Below are 15933 nucleotides of genomic sequence, written 5' to 3'. Positions count from 1 at the left end.
TCACATTTATATCTATGCCTGGGCTAAGCTTTATGCTGCATAGCATGATTTAGCAAAACCCTATCTTGGAGAATTTATATTTAAAAGAAAATAGGTAATTTACAAAATACTTCATTCCTTTGGGTTGGAAAATTATATACTGAATAGTTTGTGTAAACACCAGCTACCACTGCCTATCTGTGACTGTTTTTAGCTCATTAAATACCAGAGGGAATGACTTGTGTGGGAGAGATTTTGTTGGAGAGATGGAAAGAAAGCAGGATGAGAAGGGTTGTCATATTTTAGAGTCATTAAAAATAGGAGAGGAAACCACCATTTAAATGAAAGATCTGTGGCATAATAAGGTGGGTCCACATGTATTATATTCTCACACATAAAAGATAATGTAGATAATGTAAGTGCAACATTTTCTAATACAGCATGTCTCTTTCAGCTGTGTACACATTTTCATTGGGAGAACAAGCCTGAATTTAAATTTTTCCTGAATAGCTTTGTGAGATAAATAAGTGGTACATTCATAACTCCGTTAAATGGCTGGCAAGGAAATAAGATTCCTATTTCAAGTATCTGCATTCTCTTACTAATTACTCATTGAGCACAATAGTCACCAATTGGAACAGATGTCAAAAAAGGACTATGAAAATTAACATTCAAAATCCTTAGAACTAATCTTCAATATGTTCAAAGAAACTTCACCTAGAAGAAATACATCAGTCAGGTAAACAGCACGAGAGTAGATAGGGTATTCCAATTTATATGTAATTTCTCTTATTTTGTCGGAATTTCATGTACAACTACATTTGTGCTGAAGTAGAATATATTTGCTGTATTTAGATGACAAAATTTTAGCTAGGTGCGATGGAGAATATTAAAAAAGGAAGTAGAGAGAATACTATTTAAATATGTCTGTTGGGCCAAAGCAGACATTCTGAGTTAAATGGAATTTTCAGAGCTTTCTGAAAGTTGTTCCTAAGACTGTTAGACGAATACATATGCAATTTTGTATGTATGTATTTACAGCTGGTTTTAAATTGAAACTTGTTTATTTTTTGTACTTAATCTAATCATAGAACTTGTGTTACATTTGAAAAAGCTATGCAATTTACACTTATCCTAGGGAAATATATTTTTCCTTAGAGGTTAAATACCATTTCATCTGAAAATATACATTGATTAAAAATTCTGATGCTCTTCAGCAATCCTACATGATAAACCAAAGGATGAAGTGTTGTCCAGTCAGCATGGATCAGTGGTTGAGCGCAAATCAGGAGGTCATGGTTGGATTCCTGGTCAGGGCACATGGCAGGGTTGGGGGCTCAATCTCCAGTGTGGAGTGTGCAAGAGGTAGCCTGTTGGGGTCCAGCCCCAGCAGGTTCAGGGTTTCCTCAAGGTGTGGACGGAGTCAGTGAAAAAGGAATGATATGAAGGCAGCATTTAGTTGATCAGCATAGGGAGGCTCTCCCTTTCATTGTCCTGTTACATCTATATTTAAACTATTTGATCCCATAAGCATGCCTCTATAATTACATCATGGTATGTTTTTGGTCACGTTCTACAGTTCCTTGTTTCTTACCTGACCTTAGCCAAAAATCCTGTCTCTATCTAGTTCTGTTGATTTTAATCTTGTCTAGGTTAATCTCTGTGTTCCATTACAAGGGCTATTCCAAGGTCACTGCTCTACTGATAGGCTACAAGGAAGTGACTGAAGGAGATTATCCTACCCAGTAAAGGTTATGTCCTCCCAGCCTGCTGCTTGCCTTCCCTGGGACTGCCCTGTGTCAGTGGATCTCCAGGGGTATAGGCTTTGGTGCTTTCCCTGGTGGGCGGACCCCTGGGCATGTGGGCCCAACAAGTCCCAAATTTACTGCCAACAGTCTTAGTCCAAGTTCTTCATAAGTAGTACATGGTATTTCTGTAACACTAGGGGGATTTACTGATTTATTCTCTTCCTTAGCCCTATTAATCCCTAACCTGGGGAAACAACCTTTCTCGGGGAGGTGGTCCTGTTTAAAACACATAGCACTAAGAGGGAGAGTGAACATATGTCATATATGCCAGGTCCCTTGAAACATAAGCTGTGCAGATGTTTCTTCCCTGCAGCAGCTGTGTCAAGCAGCAAGGGTGGACCGGCTTCTGGCAATAGCCAACCAATGATTCTCATCAATGTTTCCCGCTCTTTAAATCAATAAAAACAGTCCAGCCAGTGGTACTCAGTGGTTGAGCATCAACCCATGAACCTAGAACCAGGAGATCTAGGTTCATTCCCAGTCAGGGCACATGTCTGAGTTGCAGGCTCAATCCCCAATGTGGAATGTGCTAGAGCCAGCTGATCAATGATTCTCTCAGCATTGATGTTTCCATCTCTCTCTCTCCCTCTCCCATCCTGTCTCTGAAATTGATAACAATAAAAAAATTAAATGTCTATATTATTGATTTGGTAGTTATATAAATATATTTTAAAAGGACTTTATTCTTAACCATTGAAAAGAAATATTAAAGTGTATTCAACAATTTCTCTCTTTATTGAAAATATTAAATATATAACAAATTCAGTAGTACCTAAAAAATATGTACAACTATTAGAAAATAAATATTTGAGGAAGCATTGGATAAGATAGTTATAAGAAATATATCAATATAATTTATAATTTTAACATATATAAATATACATGCATGCAATATAAATATAAATTAGTGACCATATAAACTTATATATGTAAATATTAATTAGTTACATTTTTCTAGGATTAAGTCAAATTATTATAACCATATATGTTTCTAGGAGAATATTAATAAAAGTAAAATTGCTTAATAGAAGTTTTTTAAGTCCCTAAATTGTAATGCACTTCCAGAAAACAATGCCCTTGTTGCAAATGTACTTAAATTAGAAATGAATTTATTAGGATACTGAACAGATGCAAAGTGTTCCTTTATACCTCTGGGGGTTGTATTATTTAAATTTGGCTTAAATGTTGAGTATAATGATTTTATAGGCTTTCATTAACCTTAATTAGAGAAAAATGCAGGTAGCAAGCCCACTTCACTCCATGATTCTTAGATACTCTGATCTGGGGAATTGGGTATATAATGGTTATTTCTTCACCTCTTTTATATGTAAGTAGCAAAGACTTTGGTTCCAAGAGAGAGAGAATAAATGATAAGAGACTAAATAGAAGCATTTGGGCAATGGGATACTATTTACTTCTAAAATCCACATACTGGAATATAATTAAGTAAAACCTTTCATAAAAATCATACTTATGTTCATTTTATTAGCTTTATTTTTCTGTCTTAAATGAAACATCTTATTTTCTTTTAAAAAAAGGACAAACTTGACAAACAGTTTTATATAAGATCAAAACAGTTTTAAAGGTCTCTCTTTAATCACAAAGAGTATAATTTAAAGTTCAAGAGTGGAAAAATAAAATGTGAAATCTGTTGCATTTAGAAACACTGCAATTATTTACCCTGCTCCCTAATTTGAACCCACTTAACTATAAAATATTATATTTAAATATATAATGAGAGTGATAAAAATTAAGATATTTGTTTTAGTAAATATAAGCATCTTTAAAATCATTTCTTTTAAATTTCTACATGGAAATCAAAATATCTACTTGAATGTTGAAGTAAATTCTCTTATTAATTCAGTGCCATACTTGTTTCTGAAAATTAAAGTTTTATCATGGTTCCTGGCACTTCGTTGAACCTTAGTAAAATCTGGCTTTATTAACGCTATTGTTTTTTTTTCCTTCCTTCTTTGACTCCCAAGGCAGTCACTATTGAGCAAGGTTCTGATGACTTCACAATGCATTTTTACAAAGCTTTTTAGAGCTTCAGCTTTTGGGTGGTAGTGATTTTGCATTTTCAGAGAGGTGAATTGCAAGGCAAATACTTGGTTGTTTATTAAGAGGCGATCAATAGCTAAAAAAAAAAATACAGATTCTCTACCTAATGAGTGAGGTTTGTTTCAATAATCTAAAAGACATCATCACATGGAAGCATTGGGAAGCATTCACCCTAGAATCAATGAGAGATGAATAAAGCATTGAGAAGAGTCCTTTAAGAAAAACAGGAAAGTACAAGTAAATATGAACTACATGCTAGATCATATCTCTTTCTTAAAACTTTTCCTCCAAGTACAATGGCCAAAATTCTTACTGTGCCTCACCGATTTCCTCCCATTATTACATTCGTAGCACCCTGTGTTGGACTGTGATATGTACTTTGCATTTTCATCAGTTTATATAAACGGTGTGCAAAGTAAATGAGAATAACTGTTCAGTCAACTTTGGTTCTTTGAGCAGATAAAGTAAATGAGAATAACTGTTCAATCAACTTTGGCTCCTTGATGAGCTGGGTTAAGTGGGTTTCTCCCAGTGAATTTTGTTATACAGAAACTGAATTCCCTGTAATAAGAAACTATTTACAGGCATTCTTAGAGTTACACCTTTTGGGTTCTCATGGACTAATACCGAAACATACTATTTGTTGAGATAGGTGCAAGGCACTGTGCTGGTTTTATGCTTAATTCAGCCTATATCTAAAGAAATTGAATCAAAAATTAATAATTTTCCAAAACAAAATGCACCTGGCTCAGATGGATTCCTTGATGAATCCTATCAAACATTTAAGGAAGAAATTACATGAATTTTCCACAATATCTTTCAAAGTATAGAAGCAGAGGGAATACTTCCCAACTCATTCTATATTACCCGAATACCAAAACCAGACAAAGATATTACAAGAAAACTACAGACCATTTTTCATGAACATAGATGTCAACAATTGTCAACAATATATTAGCAAGTCAAAAACAAAAATAGTATGAAAAGATTTATACATCATAACCAAGTAGGATTTATCACAGGTATGAAAGGCTGGTTCTGCATCTGAAATTCAATTAATGTAATCTATCACATTAACAGGCTAAAAAAAACCAATAAAAATGATTATATCAATAGATTCAGAAAAAGCATTTGACAAAATGTAACACCCATTCATGGCAAAATCTATTAGTAAACTAGGAATACAGAGGGACTTCCTCAACCTGTTACTCCCCATGAAGGTGGTTGTGGGGAAGGTGTTAGCATTCATGGGGTCAGCGATCCAATATCCTTCCTAAGGAAGTAGAGCCACACCTTAACTAACGTGATGCAAATAAAGAAGAATACCGTAAAAGGAAAGAAGTGGAGTCCTTTACAAAGGGATAGGCCAGGTTAATGATTAGAAGTAAAGAAAAACAGGCAAGAAAAGTCTGACGCCTGGGTGGATTTTGGTGACCTGAGAGGAAGCCTAGATCCGTGGTCAGCAAACAGCAGCTCGAGAGCCACATGCGGCTCTTTGGCCCCTTGGGTGTGGCTCTTCCTAAGCCTTAGGAGTACCCTAATTAAGTTAATAACAATGTATCTACCTATATAGTTTAAGTTTAAAAAAATTGGCTCTCAAAAGAAATTTCAATCATTGTACTGTTGATATTTGGCTCTGTTGACTAATGAGTTTGCTGACCACTTGCCTAGAGTATAGGAAAGTGCTAATAAAGAAAGCATGTGTCAAATGAACTCCATGGTGCTCCCCAAATGGCTCAGGGTTTTAATCTTTTGAGTGGGATAACTGCACCTCAAAAACCTTTGACTTCTCTATTCGTGATTTATAAGGCACCTTTTGCCTCAGTATCTTCAATTTGTCTTTTGCTCCACAATTTGTCTTTTTAATTAAGCGATTCTCATTGATTCTCACCATCCCTGTGAAATCATGGGATGCTTTCATTTTTCTGATGAGGGCACTGAGGCCCAGAGAGGTTAACAGACTTGCCCAGGGTCATGCATCAGTGGCTGGCAGAACTTTCACTCAGAACATTCTGAAAAGACTCACTGAAGAACTTACAATAAAGTGTAAGTTTACAGCTAATTAAGCCAATTAATGTCCTCTACATCTTCATTACAGGATTCATATTGTATCTGTGGCCAACTGAAAGAGAGACCTCGCAACAAATTGCTGCAATATGTTTTCAAACAGAAACAAATCTGGTCTGTATTGATGTTGAGTTGTTGAATCATGTCTTGTGTAACAGCCTTCCCTCACCCCCAAATATACGCACACAATAATCATGTGTCCTGCTAGCATGAGTGCAGCTACAATGATAGTCTAATTCAGTGATTTTCAGCTGGTGTGCTACAAGAGTTTTTAAATCATGCAATACCTAACTGTTTAGTCAAGGCACTGACCTCTTTTTCCTTAGATTGTCAAATAAAAAAAAAAAATGACAACAGCCAACACAACAATAGCCATGTGGTGTGAATGAATCAAAATTATATCTTTTATTTGGTAAATAGGAAAAATATATGTTTTTGTGTGCCACAGAATTTTAGTGATTAGTTTATGTGTGCCATGAGATGAGAAAGGTTAAAAATCCCTAGTCTAATTCATTGGTTAGCAAAACCACTCAGCACATATTTAACATCTTGTCTCAGACCACATTTGGACTATTATGTTTGGCTAAAGACCCTATATTTAAGGACTGGCTTAGATTGTGTCTCTAATAGGCAATTGGGACAATATGTTTCCAGAAAGATCTATCTCCAAAGGAACTGTTGAAAAAAGTGGGTGTGTTGATCCTGGAGAGGAGAGTACTAAAGCGAGCACAGTAATTGTTTTCAGATATTTGAAGGGCTCTCATAGAAAAGGGAGTGGACTAGTTTTGAGTTGTTCCAGAAGACAGAATTAGGCAGAAGTTAAAAAGAGTCAGAGTTGGGCTTAAAATAAAAATTTTGCTAACAATTAGAGCATTCTACCAATATAATGGGGTGCCTTGTTATATGAGGAAAAGGGACAGGAACTCTTAATTGAACACCTTTTATTTTCTAGGCTCTGGCCATTGGCATCATAGAACACAAGAAAGAAAAGATGAATTTAAAGAGCCTGGCACATTATAGGCACCCAGTTAATGTTAGTTAGTTGGTTAGTTAGTTAGTTAGTTAGTTCTCTTGCCTTCCCTAAGTGTTTCCTATATATATTCACAATGATCCAATGACATTGTCACAGTTATCAACATTTTGCAGAGGAGGACAATGTCTGTCAAAGTCAAAGAGCAAGAAAGGGGGTGTAGCTTGGTCTCAATCCAGATCTCTGTACCTTCGAACCTCACATCCATTGTCAATATCACTGCCTTTTCTGCCATACAGTTCAACTCCATTTCCACTGCCCATACTCAATCAAGGGTGATCAGCAAAGGAGGGGCAGGATTTTGTGCATTTGGCAGAAAATTGGTAGAAAACTTCTAAAGTCTTTTTTATTCTTTTGGACTCTTCCATTTTCCAGGAGAATGTCTCTACTATCCCAGCAGATACTCTGTGCTATTCAGTTATATTTGCACTTCTCAAAAGGCAGATAGTAATATCTCTAACCTCCCAATGATGGATTTAGCAAGGTATCTGGTTTTAGCCAATACACTTCTAGAATCACAGCTTTATCCAAAAACTCCCCCTGATTTTTCCAATTATAACTTTATTCATGTATGACATTTCTTACCCAGGTTGCATCAAACAGGGATTTGGAGAATATTGAGTTATGGTATAGGCCTGTGGGCGGCAAACTGCGGTTCACGAGCCACATGCGGCTCTTTGGCCCCTTGAGTGTGGCTCTTCCTAAGCCTTAGGAGTACCCTAATTAAGTTAATAACAATGTACCTACCTATATAGTTTAAGTTTAAAAAATTTGGCTCTCAAAAGTAATTTCAATTGTTGTGCTGTTGATATTTGGCTCTGTTGACTAATGAGTTTGCCGACCACTGGAGACAATACTAGCATGGCCCCTGAACACACTGCTTATGTTTCATTCTTTAAAACTTCATTCCTTGGGTCTTGAGTGCATTTTACTTCTCAGAGTATTTTATTAAAATGTTAATATGCATTGGTGGTTTGCCTTGGGAGGGTTCAAACTTATTAACCACCATCTCAGCTATTAGATTTTATTTTGACTGAAGCTACTTGACATTTCACTGATCTTTCTTGACTAACAGTTTTGTTTATTGAATGATGTCACAGAGAGAATCTCAACCTTCTCCCTGAGCTGCTTTTTGGGTCCCCTTCATATGAGTCTCATGTTACTCTTGCCCTTGCTTTCTCTTTATTCTTTCCTGCCTAAAACATTCGCATTCATGATTCATTTCTGCACAGTGCTTATTTCAAATAAGTTCATGGAAAAATAGGAAACCGAGATTCTAAACTCTTCAACTAATGGTGTGATACAGTGTAAATTATTTAACTCTCCAAGTTTTCAGTTCTCCTTTTGTAAAATGAAAATATTAGATTAAGATGGAATTTTACAGCTTTAGTCAATATTAAACTCCCTTTATAATTTTTCTTTGCTACCCATATGAAACTGTACTCCTCTTTTAATTTTTTATTGTCACATACATAAATAAATATATTTTGAAGTTAAGTTCATGATTACTACCAAAAATGAAACTCCAATATCTGCAACATAAATATAAAACATCAATACGTAGAAAAAGCATGGCTGCCAAAGACTCTGAGCCTCAGGCTTTCTTTCTCTCTTCTTTAGAAAAGGAGAGTGGCCAGAGTTAGAGAGTTGTTAAAGATCTAGAGACTCCACACTGAGACTTTCTCTTTGATGTAATCAGAAGTAAAAGCATCCATACAATATGATGCAGTACTCTTTAATGTACTCTATGTGCCTGGAATTGTCTTGTGGAAAACACTGGACTCATTTGGAAAACACTGGACTCATTTGTCTGCAGTAGTCTTAAATCCCAGAAACCATGACCAGGCAAACAAATTTATCATATGATTCTAACAGGTAGACATGATAGATTTTTCTTATGAATTTTAAGTTTTATGGAATTCTGAAGGAGATATTTGGGGACCAGTGGAATTTACAGAAGTATTCTAATCTTATTTCTTAGATAGTTCCCCAATGAATGGCTCCAGTTCCCATTTATTTTGAGAAATGATACCTTTTAGAGAAAAAGGATTTCAGTGTCTGATAAATTCTATTGATTTGACCTTGAACAAATTTGAAGGTTTAGTGGAAAAGGAGATCCCTGCAATTAAAACATGCAAACTCCCAAGATTTTTGTCAGCAGTCTAAGTTGGTGGGCTTTGTTGGCTGGACATTTGGGTCATGGCGGAAAAACGCTTCTCCAACAATTCACTACTGCATCCCCCAGTCAGTGGGGATGTACCTGCACAAGTCTCAGGCATGGACCTCAGTGCACAGTTTGAACTTGGGGACACTCTCAACCCACATTGGTCTTTAGCAACCAGTGTTAGAAGAATATGTGAACACTTTGGTTGAAAACTCCAGGGGCTACAGAACAAATTGCTCACATATCAAGCTATTTTGAATCTTTCCTCCTTGGACTAGAGCTTGAGGAAGGGAAAGAGAAAGAGACTGGACACCAGCATCTTATATTCCATGACCTAAGCAGGATTACATAATTTTGTAGATTGATGGTCAGATTCAAGCTCTGGGAATTAGTCATTCCCTTCTATTAGTGTTAATAGCTTGATAATTTCATACTGCAATACTATAAAACTATGACAATGTCTCACTTTAAATGTGCTATCCAAATTCAATAATATAATAGGATAATAAGGATACATGTATATTCATCAATAATAATCTCTAATTTAGACACATTTAATAAACTAAAATTTTCAACTCTCATGGCAGAGATATATGTAATCCAGTATATGAGTCTGTCAGCTTTAAGGGAAGAAAATGTCATTTAAAGTTTACATCAAACAAAAGCAAAATAACCAAAGGAAAATGAGGAGACTCTCTATTCTTTACTGTTTTCTCAGTTTATTAAATAAATGGAAATTTTTAAAATTTTTAATTGTGTCTCAAACATAGATCATTATAAATCTGTAGGGCTAAACAATTATGTATACATGCTTCCATATGCATGTACTGTATTATATTTTTATAACAAACAGATATAATGAATTTCAGGTGAAACTGCTAATTTTAGGTTTTATTTTCAAAATCATAAAATATATTCCATGGAAACATACTCCAAATTAGGTTAACTTTGAACAATATATCCTGTTATGTGCCAGATACTGTGTTAGATGCTAGGGGCACCAGGATGACCAGGATCAATTCTTTGAACTTGAGAGCTCAAAATGCAAGGGGAGAAACAAAAATCAAATTCTCACAATGTGAAACAATATTGATCATATAGAGGTGAGAACGAAATGCCTGGGCAGCGTGAAATAGGGATAGGAATGATCCACAAATCTGGACTGATGTAATAAATGATGGTATAGTTCACACGTTGATTTCTACTTCAGTGGAATCACTCTTTTAAAACTGTTTTGATTGACTAATTCCTTCCAGTTCTTAAGAACCACTCAGTGCTGAAAAATGAACCGTGAATTGCCTTTAAGAATGATTACATGGCTCTGTGTTGTGTTATAAAGGAAAGCAACATATATTTAACCACTGTACTATTTCAAACTATAAAACATATTCACAAATGACACCAAATTTATAATACGTCATAGGTCTTTAACTCTTGGAAAGTTTCCCTTTGAAATCATGTATAGTTATTATGTCCAAAATGGTAATGTTTTTTTCATGTAAGAAGTAGAAGAGCTACATTGTAAGAAAAAAGTCAAACACCAAATTGTGCTTGATAGGAAAGGCAGCCTTACCTCTCTCTATCTAATAAGCACTCTCCTTCCTTATGCAACTTAAAAATAATTTTAAATTTGGTATATATCCACTCAGAAGTATTATGTTTTTATCACAAAAGAGAGAAATCAAAATGCAGTTATGCTATAACTTATAAATATGCAACTGGTAGTATTGATTTACATTATATTCATTGCAGAGTGCTGGCCTAGAAGGTGCAGAAAGAATTCTCAAAATCAGTGCCCTTGCAGCTTACCTGAAAGTGAAGAATAGTGGAACGAACACATCCAAGGCAGAAGTAGCAGAATGTGTAAAGCCTCAAGGCTAGAAGAAGCTAGATAGTTGTAAATAACCAAAGGGAATTGAATATTCAGTGTTGATCAATTTCTGGAAGAGAAAGGGCTTAGCACCCTCTACCTGTAATGTACTGAAATGGATGGGTGGGTGGATGGACAGATGGATGGATGGAGAGGCAGACATAACAGTGCTGTACATTCACAGAGTACAGAAGTAGAGAGGAACAAAAGCTGAAGTGGAAATACTGGTTCGTTCATTGCAGAAGTCTAAGCACAGGAAAATAGTGGCTTGGATAATGGAAGTCTTTGTCATTTAAAAGGAGTGGACAGATTTGAAACATGGTTAGTAGATAGAATTCATAGTAATTGCTATCAAGTATGGGTTTCTGTAGTTGAGAATGAAGAATAAAATAGAAGGACAATTTGGTAGAAGAGGTTCCACTGATGCTGAGTTAAAGTACATGGCAGAGATCTGTAGGTCAACTTAGGAAATGCTATATTTGAGAAATAGGAAATGTTATACTTTCATAGTAAGGTTATAAAAAGGAGGTTTTTGGTATTATCCCTTAAGATTTTCATATCATGCCTAATGGCATGCCCTTCTGTACAGGGTTATCAGTAAATGTTTATTAATTGCCTAAAAAATCCCAGGATGTAAACATAAGAGAAACAAGAGGAAAACCCTCCTTTTGAAAAAGACTATTTTTGTAATAGACTAATTTATCTCCAAATATAAAAACAATATTTTCTTTTGCCGAAACCGGTTTGGCTCAGTGGATAGAGCATCGTCCTGCGGACTGAAAGGTCCCAGGTTCGATTCCGGTCAGGGGCATGTACCTGGGTTGCGGGCACATTCCCAGGAGGAGATGTGTAGAAGGCAGCTGATCGATGTTTCTCTCTCATCGATGTTTCTAACTCTCTATCTCTCTCCCTTCCTCTCTGTAAAATATCAATAAAATATATATAAAAAAACAACAAAATAAATTACAACACCAAAATTGTTTTTGAAGTTATCAGCACCTTAGAGTAAAAAAGACGAGTGAAATAAAATGGTTAAAATTTTATTCAATTTATTAAAATCTAAAATAATTTCATTTTAGAAGTAAATTGATTGGATTTTCATTAGTACAAATGAAAACCTTTGAAAAATAGATGAGTTTCCAAAAAGGAAAAAGATTCAAATACCAAAAATAGATTAAATAAAATTATGATAATGTCCTTAGCCAGTTTGGATCACTGGATAGAGCATCAACCTGTGGGTCCAGAGTTGCATTCTGGTCAAGGGCACATGCCCAGGTTGTGGGCTTAATCCCCAGTAGGGGGCATGCAGGAGGCAGCCAGTCAGTGATTCTCTCTCATCATTGATGTTTCTATCTCCCTCTCCCTCTCCCTTGCTCTCTGAAATTTTATATATATATATATATATATATATATATATATATATAGTCACTCCTTTAAAAAAATTATGAAAATGATCCATAGTAAAGAGCAAAGATACATTTTTGGAGAAAGCCAGAATTAATAAAACAAGTTTATCTGACCTGGTCTTTTTCTCTTTCCAAATCTATTTTCTCCAAGAAGGCTAGGAATAGGGCAGGGCAAGTTCAAAGTTCAGAGTTCTATACAATTAATTTGAGCAGGATATTATCATATACTGAAAACACTAATCTGGAACAAATACTGAAGGAAAAAAAGAATTGTATGATAAAAAAATTAAAATGTGAGGTAAACCTTGCCCTTCAAAAGGGTAGTAATGGGAACCATAGGAGTGTGGTGAGCATAGAACAAAGCGAAGCCACACAATAAGCTACTAGGAGAGGAAGCTATTTACACAGGAAGATATTTTTGTAATTGACACAATCATATTTATGAAAGACCACCGAGTGATATTTTATGGGGCTAAATTAAATGAGAAATATGGACAATGAAGGGTCTGTTATCACAAATTTCTAACAATTTTCATTTGCCATATAACATTTTCAGTTCCAGTGGAGAGAAGCCTTTTCAACTTTCTATGTTTCTAACGTTAATTCTTAAAGCTCTGAGCTAATTAGGATATGGCTCCTCTAGGTATAGCCTGATTATTTCTGTGGTATGAATATTGCACTGCTAATTTTACACAGCCTAATACTTTGTCCCTCAAGAAGGTAGAAATCTTTAACCTAAAAGAGTGGACGAGAAATACTTTAAAGAAAAGTTTTGTCTTTTCTAAATTAAAAGTAAATTAATGTAAAATATGTTTTTATCTTGACACAAATGTATAGCACATTTCAGAGTTGCCATTTGTAATCTTATTCCTAAATTGATTCCTTCAATCATTGTATTTGGAGTGCTTACTAGGTACCACAGACTATGATAATCTTTTTTTTTTGTACATTGCATATCTGTTTATTAATGCCATTAATGAAAACTCATAAGTTAGCGCTCCATATTTAAATTTCATATGTGGAAAATGCTTATTCCCTAACAGATTCACCAATCAAGGGCTGGTCCCTTGGCTCTACCCAAGTCTAGATAAACAGTCATTAAAAATTGACTAACCTACACAGCTCATACACAACGCTAAAATGTCAGCAGATTTTGCCATAAGATGATTAGCAATGCAAATGTAACTACTTACCTATGGCTTACAATAAGCAGAACAAACAAAAACCTGTGTCTTTGGAGAATAGCAGCCCTCCAGAACTTTGCTTTAATAACTCTAAAGGGTTCAAGACCCAGTTATCTAAATGCTTAAAAGGTTCTTTACATTTGATGAGGGTTTTTCTTTTCTGTAAAGTCTTCCCCACACCCACTCAAACAAAATGATTCTTCTTCCTTTCACTCCCATTGTTCCCAGTATCCACATCAGTTATTTCATTTATGACACCAGGTTGTAGCTATATGTTTACTTGGCTGTTCCCTTGAGGTTATGGATTGTGAAGTGTGACTTACATATATTTGTATCCTGCAACTTAGCATCTTGCCTAGCACATAGTGAGCATTTGTGGTTTGTGAAATTGATTTACTCTAATAGTGTCAAAAGAGCACGCCTATACATATTTATATGATCACACTTGTAGGAAGGTAACTATCAATGAGAATGACAAAGTAAGGTGGTACCACCCCAACAATTTATAAGACCAATGAAAAATATTTGCTTTCTGTATCAAGTACAGTGAAAAGGGAGAGAAGTTTGGCTTCGAAACTTAGAGCAGCATCTTTGGCTCAGTACTAGGGTTGGAAACCTACTTAGCTCTTTGTCCCCCTCCCATTCTTTATCACCTTACCCTCCACATTTAGATGCAGCTTTCTTTTGCAGTATATGCTGGTGCCTATAATTGAGGTCAGGATAAGGTCCATCGATGTAACAAATCATTAGCTGCAAACAGTCACCCTGTCAATTAGATCTATTGCAGGCTGTCGATTTATCCTAAGGTTCAAAAATAACACACACACACACACACACACACACACACACACACACACACACTGAACAGGAGCCTAATGTTCAGCAAGGGCTGGAAGACCATTGATAAACAATCCCTGGCCAGCAGTTCATTCCAATATGGAAATAATCACCCTATCTCAATGGAGCAGCTGTTTTAAATCTAGAGCATATCTATCATTTATCTTCTCACCTGCATGCATAGGCTTGATAAAGGTGGCTATCTGTGTGATCATTGTTATCTTTAAAATAGAATTAGCAGGCTTCAGATAACTCACTCACTGTAGATAGCCCTTTCTAATCCCCACATTCCCCAATACTGATAACTTCATGGCAGGGGGAAAATAGGAAGAGGGGAATTTAAAGAATGCAATACATAAAGTCATCCTGGAAAAAAAATCTCCTATGTGAAGGTATATAGAGCGGACTTCTGAAATAGACTAGTTGAATTATAAATTGGCATTGTCCTAGAGCTAAACTAAAGCTTTCAGATAAGGTAGAGTTTATAAGAAAGAAAGGACAATGTGTTTTTATACCTCAAGAGAAATCATTTCAGAGCCATGCCTGTTACCTGTGTATTGGAGATGTGTCATTAATTGTGCCTTGCTACCTAGGCCATCAAATTAAAACTATGGCAAGGCATACCTGGACTGTATGAAGGCACACTTATCACAGTGCACTGTAGCTATTGTAAATAGAGAAGGGTAGCTATTATTTTACTGATGAGGATAAGGTCTTGATGGATACCTTTTTATTCCTATAATTTTTTGTATAATTAGATAGCATATTACTTGCTCTTTAATACCATAAACTGTAAATTACATTATTATACCTCAGAGGAATTTCATGACTCAGAATTTCTTTGAGCAGTGGCCTCTTCATATGCATATTCAAATGCCTAAGTGTGTGCAGGCAGATACATGAGTAGCACAGATGTTAGAAAGTGATTTCCTGCCCCTCCCTGGGTATGTTTGTTATTCCATGCATCATTTATGGATAAACCTAGGAGTCATTAATTGTGCATTCAAAAACTCATAGGATATAAATCTTATAAGAGTGAGTTTATTCAAATTCAAAGACTAATTTTTATATAAATGTTAACATTAATTCTATTCTATTGAATATCTTTTGGGTATATATATATATGCACATCATATTATAAAACAATCCTATATAATAAAAGGCTACTATGCAAATTGACCAAATGGCAGAACGACTGGTCACTATAATGCTCACTGACCACCAGGGAGCAGACACTTAATGCAGGAGCTGGCCCCTGGTGGTCAGTGCTCACTTACAGGGGAAGTGCCACTCAGCCAGAAGCTGGGTCACCGCTGGCAAGTGCAGCGGCAGTGGCGGGAGCCTCTCCTGCCTCCATGGCAGTGCTAAGGATGTCCAACTGACAGCTTAGGCCTGCAGGGAATGGGCCTAAGCTGTCAGTCAGACATCCCCCAAGGGCTCCCAGACTGTGAGAAGGCACAGGCTGGGCTGAGGGACCACCCCCACCATCCTCGCCGAGTGCACAAATTTTGTGCACTGGGCCTCTAG

At 35.9% G+C, this 15933-nt stretch overlaps 1 protein-coding gene across 1 annotated transcript in view; it reads left to right on the top strand.

The window, feature by feature from the left end:
• ERBB4 (erb-b2 receptor tyrosine kinase 4) overlaps nt 1–15933 on the top strand; it is a 925368-nt gene that overhangs the window by 350407 nt on the left and 559028 nt on the right. The gene's annotated exons all lie outside the window — the stretch shown is intronic.

This window comes from Myotis nattereri (assembly GCF_964212035.1).
Source record: "Myotis nattereri genome assembly, chromosome: 7".
Lineage (NCBI taxonomy): Eukaryota > Metazoa > Chordata > Mammalia > Chiroptera > Vespertilionidae > Myotis > Myotis nattereri.
The sequence above is the reverse complement of the archived record's forward strand: the minus strand, read 5'-3'. Positions and strand labels throughout refer to the sequence as shown.